This window comes from Kryptolebias marmoratus, linkage group LG5, assembly GCF_001649575.2.
Source record: "Kryptolebias marmoratus isolate JLee-2015 linkage group LG5, ASM164957v2, whole genome shotgun sequence".
In the NCBI taxonomy this organism is placed as follows: Eukaryota; Metazoa; Chordata; class Actinopteri; order Cyprinodontiformes; family Rivulidae; genus Kryptolebias; species Kryptolebias marmoratus.
Window position 1 is genome coordinate 25636481 of NC_051434.1, and position 8197 is coordinate 25644677.

General features: G+C 40.4%; 1 protein-coding gene and 1 long non-coding RNA gene across 4 annotated transcripts in view; one reads left to right on the forward strand and one right to left on the reverse strand.

The window, feature by feature from the left end:
* The window catches only part of thrb (thyroid hormone receptor beta), a 104089-nt gene extending 100207 nt beyond the window's left edge, over window positions 1-3882 (reverse strand). For 2 of the 3 annotated variants that reach the window (XM_017439142.3, XM_017439139.3), the window contains exon 1: window positions 3750-3882. The gene's annotated coding sequence lies outside the window, so the exon portion shown is untranslated. The remainder of the gene's footprint in view (window positions 1-3749) is intronic. The other variant, XM_017439141.3, reaches the window with a different exon arrangement.
* A 205-nt stretch (window positions 3883-4087) lies between these two features.
* On the forward strand, window positions 4088-6505 carry LOC112449786. The gene is made up of 2 exons (XR_003038326.2): window positions 4088-4226; window positions 5263-6505. It is a non-coding gene; the product is annotated as an uncharacterized LOC112449786 (long non-coding RNA).
* Window positions 6506-8197: the final 1692 nt, after the last annotated feature.

An 8197-nucleotide genomic window follows, 5' to 3' on the forward strand; every position in this document is an offset into this window, starting at 1 on the left:
ATTAGAGTTGTCACCTTACAGCAATAAGGTTGCAGGAATGCCTACCGCCTGGGGCATTTCTCTGTGGAGTTTACATGTTCTCCCTGCGAATGTGCGTTCTCTCCACTTTCCTCCCACAAACCAAAGACACGCAGGTTAGGTTAATTCAGTGGTTCCCAAAGATTTTCTTCTGGGCCCCCCTATGGATTACAATAACAGCCCCCTCCCACAAAAAAAAACAAAAAAACAACTGGGCACACACATTGTTCAACCAGACATAAACACATATTTTGTTTTCAAATTCCACTGAAGTTTATTTCACACTTCTGGTTGCAACAAAACAAGCTACAAACCATCTTTACAGTGAAACACTTTTGTGTAATTGTTTTTTTTCATTCATTCATACCACTCCCCCCCCGCGCGCCTCACACTTTGGGAACCACTGGGTTAATTGGTATCTCTAAATTGTCCCTAGGTGTGAGTGACTGTATGACTGAATGTTTGTCTCGTTTGTTTCCATGTGTACCTGTGATGGACTTGCAACCTGTCCAGGGTGCGACTGTCGCACACTGACTGCTGAAAATTGGCCCCAGCTCCCTGTGTCCCAGAATGGAAAAGCAGGTAAAGAAGATGGATAGCTGGATGATGACGATCTCAATTTCTCCAAATTAGGAAAACGGATGGACAATATAGAACACCAATTTGTTTTTGTCAATATGTATTTTTTGACAAATAAAATAACAATAATTGCTAAACTTAAATAAATGTATATTTAACAAACTTTAGAAGTAGTTGTACATGTAAAAAATAATATATAGAAGAGCATTTTTGCTTAAAAACATTAAACTGTGGGGTACAGCAAAGTAGTCGGAGAAGCTGCTGAACCTATGCACCAGCTGCTTCATTTTCCTACTTAGTAATTGATTAAGTGTGCATGGCTGATTGCTGATTTTTAAAAGTGACCTATATCAGCTTCTTAAAACTGTCAGTCGATTAATCAGTGCATCTATAGTTAAAATTAAAATGAACTAAAAAAATGTTTATTCTGAATGTTGTAGGAAAATAACTCTTTCAGATTAATCAAAAAGTTAGTTGAAAAATTAACTGAAATAAAAGTAGTTGTCAGCAGCAGCCCTACACTGGAGGTCACAAAAGGATCGTTCAAGCAGAATAAAGAAAAACACCTGGGATGAAAAATCTGAGGCAAAACTAACAGCAGAACAGTAAGGATTGGGAGAACACTAACAGTTTAACCAACAGCCAACTATTTATGAAGTACAAATGTTGGATTAAATATCACAGAAGCATTTCAAAACAGATGCTCTTTATCTCAACAGACAGCTTGTAGTTTTGAATCCATTTAACCATAACAGTCTTTTTCTGCTCATTGTCACCCACCACCACAGGTGAAGGTGGAGCAGATAACATTGTTGCCCGTGTCTGTGTCCTTGCGTTTGTTTGTCTGTAACGTTAGCAAAATATTTCAGGAATCACTGAACAGATATTAATGAAACTTTCAGAAAGTAATCATTGTGTACATCTACAAGTGATTACATTTTTGAGTGAACCCAATTCAAGATGGCTGCCACAGTAAAGCAAATTTGCCAAACACTAAATGAATATAGCACAGCCAGTTTTACAGATATGGGGAAAAAATGGGTTTGTGGTGGCTGAACTTTGTCTTCTACACATACTTTGAATGCAACACATTGCACATTTTTGCTGGGAACCTTTGCATTAACTGATGGCGCCAACCCTGTTTGTTAGTAAAATATCTCATGAACCACTGGAATTAAAAAAAAAAAAAACTTCTCACAAAGTAATTATTGGCTGTACATCCAAAAGCGAATAACCTTTTGAGTTAACCCAATTCAAGATGGCCACCACAGCTAGTCAACCATAGCCAACAGAAAAATGGATAAAACTCAGTGAATTTTACAGATATTGAGCTAAAATTTGGTGTGGTAGTAGCTGAGATTCATTCACAACACATACTCCAAGGACTAATAAATCATACAAGCCCACACAAGATATTGTAATACTGAATGAGATCACACATGTTGTTTTCAAGGTTTGACCAAAATGGCTACAACTCCACCATTTTTCAAACTAAGATGATTTTAGTCTGAAACTCTGGCATGACAGGCAGCAGCCTATATGCATTCCTTCAAGGAATGTTAGGTCTTTAATTAAAGCTGTCCTAATGTAATCACTGAACGCAGACTCAGAAGTTGCTGTATTTATGATTCCTCTGGTTTCCTCTCTGAGGAGCAGTGACTTGCTTCTGCATGTAAAACTGACAACTACCATGTTAGGAGAGGAGACTCAGAAGGACTAACAACTAAAATCTAACATTTTTCAGCTTTCTATTGTCTTGGTAATAAATCACATCTAATGCTTTCTACTAGTACAGTAATACACACAGACACTGGCTCACAAGCACTGCTCTGTGAGCCAGTGTCTGTCCAGACAAGCCAACACAAACATGAGCAAACAAGCAGACAGGACGACCTTAAATACCCTTAGCTGACAGCTGATGTTGCGTTCAATGGCTTTACATGTTAAAGATATGACTTGCATAACTATATCAACTAAATCCTCAATGCTATATTTCAGTAGGCAGACAAAACTTGTTTTTCTTGCTGATATTTAGCACTTCTTTGCATATATTTGCTAAAGCAAAAAAACAAAAAAAACAACTGACAGTTAAATTTTCTGACAGACCTTAAAGGCACCATGCTCACATGTCACCCATCATAGTTTTAATGATGACGGCAGGAAATAACAGACATGACACCAGTTATTTGTCTTCAGTAAGTTCGCTCCTTAGAGGCATGAGGAGGTATTTCCCTAGCAGCTCAGACGTAATTTCGTGCAAATCCGTGACATGCTGCAGTGTCATGTTGAACCTTTAGGTCACTAATACGCTGTAAGGAACGGAGTGAGAGGGGTTTGCGTTTTCTGCACACCAGATGTTAATCGGGACTGTATGAACTTCAAATAGCCAAAGCTAATGCTCGAATAAAAATAAACAACATGCCTTAGCGGCAACAAGAGTGAAAGTGAACCAAGATATACATGACCAGTTCTGTTACAATCTGGATTACACAAGTGAACGATTAATGGCCCCAACAAAACCGAACTCTGTCAAGTCTTAAAAGCTAGCCCCGGTACATAGTGTTATTCGAACAGAACTTAATAACAATTGTGTCCATTTCAACCGCAGTCGTTTTTTGACACGCCTAACGAGCCAAGCAAACCTCAAAACTTATAGTTTTCTTTATTACGTTACTGTCTACAATTCGGCGTCTAACAAACGAAGCAGATGTTAAACTACACTTTAAATTTGCACTGAATTTTCTCTTTTCGTCCCTTGCTATCTCCGATAATGGTGGTAGATGTAAAGTAGCGGAGATAACACGTTTTAACATCCAAAATCGGCCTGTTAAAGATAGCTAGTTGAAATAAAATACACACCGAAAAGTCCCAAAGAATGTAGTGATTCTTATGAGATCAGAGTCATGTTTGTCCAGCTGTAAAACAACAACATACTAGCAAGGCAGTATTGAATTGCCGACATTTTGAACGTAGTCTGGTCTACACAGTTATAGGACACAAGAACCCTTGGTGGCTGCTAAACATTACTAAAAACGTTTAGTCCACCTGGCTGTGTGATACTGTATTTGAAAAGGCTGTCATTGACTCATGTCAAAATAGCCCCCAGTCACACACACAAATAACAAATACGTTTCTTAAAATTAGGAACGTACCGCTCATGCAAGACTAAGCTCGAGTCCAGAAATCACTCGGTATCCCAGCGGCCGCGCATTCCTCCTCAGCTGGATCCAGTGTTGTGTTGATCTCCTCCGGCTGAGCAGCGCCACGGTTTAACCTGAAATGACCCGCACCAGTGCAAACCAGGCTGGGGCTACACCCGCGCGCGCGTGTCCGCACTGAGCACGCTTGCGCCTACGACGATCTGTGACGACTAAAAACTTGAGCGCGGGGCCCAAAACAAGTGAGGAAGAAAGGAGGAAAACAGGAAAGAAAAGGACGAGGAGACAGCGCTCAGACTGACCAAGACACCGCTGCGGGGATCCGAAGAACCAGGAGAACAGAGCAAATCGAGCCTCGCCCAGATTACAAACTCCCGACTTCATTCCCTTTGCTTTTTTCAGCAGTACAGGACTGCTGTTGTACAGTAGAAGGGCTCTACATGCAGGTCGAATAAGATCCAAAACAAACTTGTAAGTGTTTCACCTCGTCTTAAATGGCATTAGAAATCAGTGTTCTTATTCCTGATATGTTTTTGTTTTAACCCATGCTTCATATTGTCTTTTATACGTGAATGTAAATGTGCCTTTTACAGATGTCACTTTGCATTGTGACTTTTCAATGATTTTTCCTGATTTGTATTCATACTTTCTTCACCGGGATTCCCTGGAGAAATAGATACATGCATACACTCATACCTACATAAAATATTTCTTTATGTGATCAGTAATCATTTATTACGATTTATTTATTCATTTTTGCATATTTTAGCATAAAAATATAGAAATATTTAACTATTTTTATGATAAATATAATATTTCAGGTATATAAATCAGTCTAGTGGGAACACTGAAGGATGTCAAAAGACATTTTGTGGACATAATGTACAACCCCAATTCAGGAAAAGTTGGGACATTGTATACAATGTGAATAAAACTTATGCAATGACTTGCAAATCTCATTTATCCATATTTTATTCACAATGGAAAATAGTAAACATATCAAATTGTTAACTTTTCCTGCCCTGTCCTCCAACCGTGGTCCGGAAGACGCAGGGGGGGAAGGGACGCTTCCTCCAGGGCCGAAGTAGCAATCCTTCGGAGTTAACTCCCCAGTGTCGGACGAACCACACGGTAGCACCAAGGTGGTTTTCAGGAGAGCTTAAGTTTATTTTTGGTTCGGCAATAAACTGTTCGCCACTGCTCCGGTCGCCGCATTCACACTCTCACCGCCATTCGCCGTGTTTTTCTTCTTCTAGCTCTTTCCCCGCACATGCCAAATCACGCCTCACACACAGCGCCCCCTTTGTAACCGGAGGAGCGCTGCTACACCTCTCACTCACCCGCACACAACATGCACTTTCCGCAACAAAATGTTGAAACTAAGACATTGTATCTTTTTCAGGGAAAAAATATAATTTTGAATTTGACAGCAACAACACATCTAAAAAAAACATATTCTAGTTCGATGTTTCCCACTGTTAAACATCTTCTCTTCTTTTAAAAACAGTCTGCAAATATCAAGGAACTGACGAGAGCCGTTCCTGGAGTTTTTGGAGGGAATGTTGTTCCATTCTTGACTAATGGAGGATTCTAGCTGTTCAACAGTCCTGGCTCTTTGATGGATTTTTCATTTTATGAGTCAAATGTCTTCAGTTGGTGAGGTCTGGACTGCAGGCAGGCTCGTTCAGCACAAGGACTCTTCTACTACAAAGCAATGCTGTTGTAATGAATGCAGTATGTGGGTTAGCATTGTTTTCATATTTTCTAAAACCTGTAGATGCTATTCTGCAATGATGGTGCCTTTTTCACTATCCATGCCCAAGGTACTTATGCACCCCCATACCACCAGCAGATTTCTGAACTATACACTGATAACAGGTTGAATGGTCTTTCTCCTGTTTAGTATGTAGAACGTGATGTCTGTGGTTTTCCTTAGCAAATTTCTAATTTGGATTTGTCTGACCACAAAACAGTTTTCACTTTGCTTCAGTCCTTTTTTTTAATATTTTTTTAATAAGTTTTTTTGAAATTTTTTTTACATTGTAATTACTATTAAACATTTTTGTGTGATCTGAGGGGACCTTTCAAGATAACTCCAGGTAGACAAGACCCACAGATAACAGAGATAGCTGAAATAGTTAGTGAAAACAGAATTTGCAAATAGCAGCTTGCAACGTTGACTGATTAACAGAGATATTGCTCGGCTTGGAGTTGTAAACTGTGTCTGACTTTCCAATAGAATAGCCACTGAGGCTCCATGCTGTGAGAACACAGAAAACACAGGAAATACCAGGACAAGTCAATAACAGGAAAGAGACAACTTTTGGGCAGCATTCTCAGTGTAATGGAAAATTAAAATTTTGTTATTTTCCATAGTAAAATGTATAACGATAATTATGATTCTTATAATGAAGTTATTCTTCTTCTAACTGTTATATTTTGTATCATGGTTTGAAATGCTTTTGTTCTTTGTTCTATGTGGGAACTGAGGAAGGCTCTGGTCCTCCCATACTCCCTTCTGCACCTGGCCTTGACTGATTTGTTCTCACTCCCTGTAATATCAGATCTTCTTCGTGAGAAACGAAGATGCTCAGTAACTATGTAAAAGTGTGGCTGAAAATGATGTAATGAAGCCTCCCTATAAAAGTGTATGTTGCTTTCTTTCGGGGCTCTTCTCCTGACTGAGTTCAGTGAGTGGGGTCTCCGAACGCTCTTTTGCCTTTGGAATAAAATTCTTTTTCAAAGACAAAGATCGATCTTTCTCTTGATTCTCTGAAGCAGACATCTCACTACTTGTTGATTATTTTTTGCCGCTACAATTTTGGCGTCATGAACAGGATCTGGCGAGTTGGAGGGTTAAGGGTGACGAGAGCCGGACGCACTGGCCAGCCTGAGGAGTTAGTCCTCAGTCCACCTCCAAGTTGAATAAGGGGAGTCTGGAGTCTCATCCCTGTGACTGCCAACCGACTGGATCCATAAGAACCTGACAGGGCAACACATTGGGTGAGAAAAACTGTTTCAATATTCCTATCTGGGGTTGAGTTGAACTGTTGGCGGGCTAAGGTGCTCCAAGAGGGAACAGGCTTAAAATAATACTCTGACAGGGGAGCAGGTTTTACTATCTAACAGGTAGATAGTGGGTGAATCTTAGCACTTCCACACCTTTAAAGAAGGAAGGCCAGAGGAAAGACGTCTCCCTGAAAGGGAAATGGGATCTGGATCCTCGAAAAGTTCGATGCAGTCCGGCTCCACGCCTAGTAGTAATATATATATATAATCCAGTGAAAAAGAAATATGGGGAAAATTGTTTAATGCACGGTTGAAAAATGTAAAACAAGTTGATGATGAATTGGAGAAAAAATAAAAAAAAATAGGAAAAAAAATATTAGAAGGAATAGAACAAGTGTATGAGTGTGTGGATGAAAGAAGCTGAATGTAGAGAAGAAAAAACAAAAAACAACAACACTAAAAGTTTGGCGGGGGGAAATGATTTAAGTGGGACGGTGACTGGCCGCACTGACAATGCCAGCATCGCTTCACCTCCACCTTCATGTAGGCAGAGACGCTGATCCTCCAGGCGGTGGACTTGGACCTGGACTCCCACACCCCAGTTCGATGGACAGTCCCATCGGTGCCACCCCTGCAGCGAGACCCTCGCTCCACGGATGCAGAAGCAGTTTCTCTTCCTGCAGCCTCATTCCAACAGTAGGTGTGCAGGCTGCAGATTCTACCATGAATGAGCCGAACAGCCCGGTGTCTGCACACACCCAAGCACGCGTGACAGCGGTGGGCTTCCCAGAAGAGGCCATCAGTAGAGACCTGATGCGACTGACTGGGGGAGGGGTCCGGCCACCGACCTGCTTCCGGAGGGCTGCGACGAGGAGCGTGACATTTCACAAACTCACACACTGCTACACCCATCTGTAAATGTTCTGGTACCAGCTTCTACTGATCCACATAGCTTGCTGACAGAGGCCATCACACACTTTGAAGCAACATTGTTGCCACCAGTTGCTACTCATGGACACCTGAGCTCCCTTGCCATTAAAGAAATGGCAATGTTTACTTTAACTGTGTCAGGACACAAAGTTGTTTTGTTTTTTTTCATGGTAGAATTAGGGGCTAGCATTCTATACTAATATCAAAAGCTTTAAATCTCCCGCCTAAACTCAGCGGGCGTTTTGCTCATTCCATTTCAGCCTCCGGGAACACTGTTAAAGAAAAAATTCTGTCCCCCTAAAATGTAAAACAAACAATGGGGAAATGTTACAACATTCTTTTCTGGTATCAGATACAGGTGCTGGTCATAAAATTAGAATATCATGAAAAAGTAGATTGATTTCAGTAATTCCATTTAAAAAGTGAAACTTGTATATTATATTCATACATTACATACAAACTCATATATTTCAAATGTTTATTTCGTTTAATTTTGATGATTA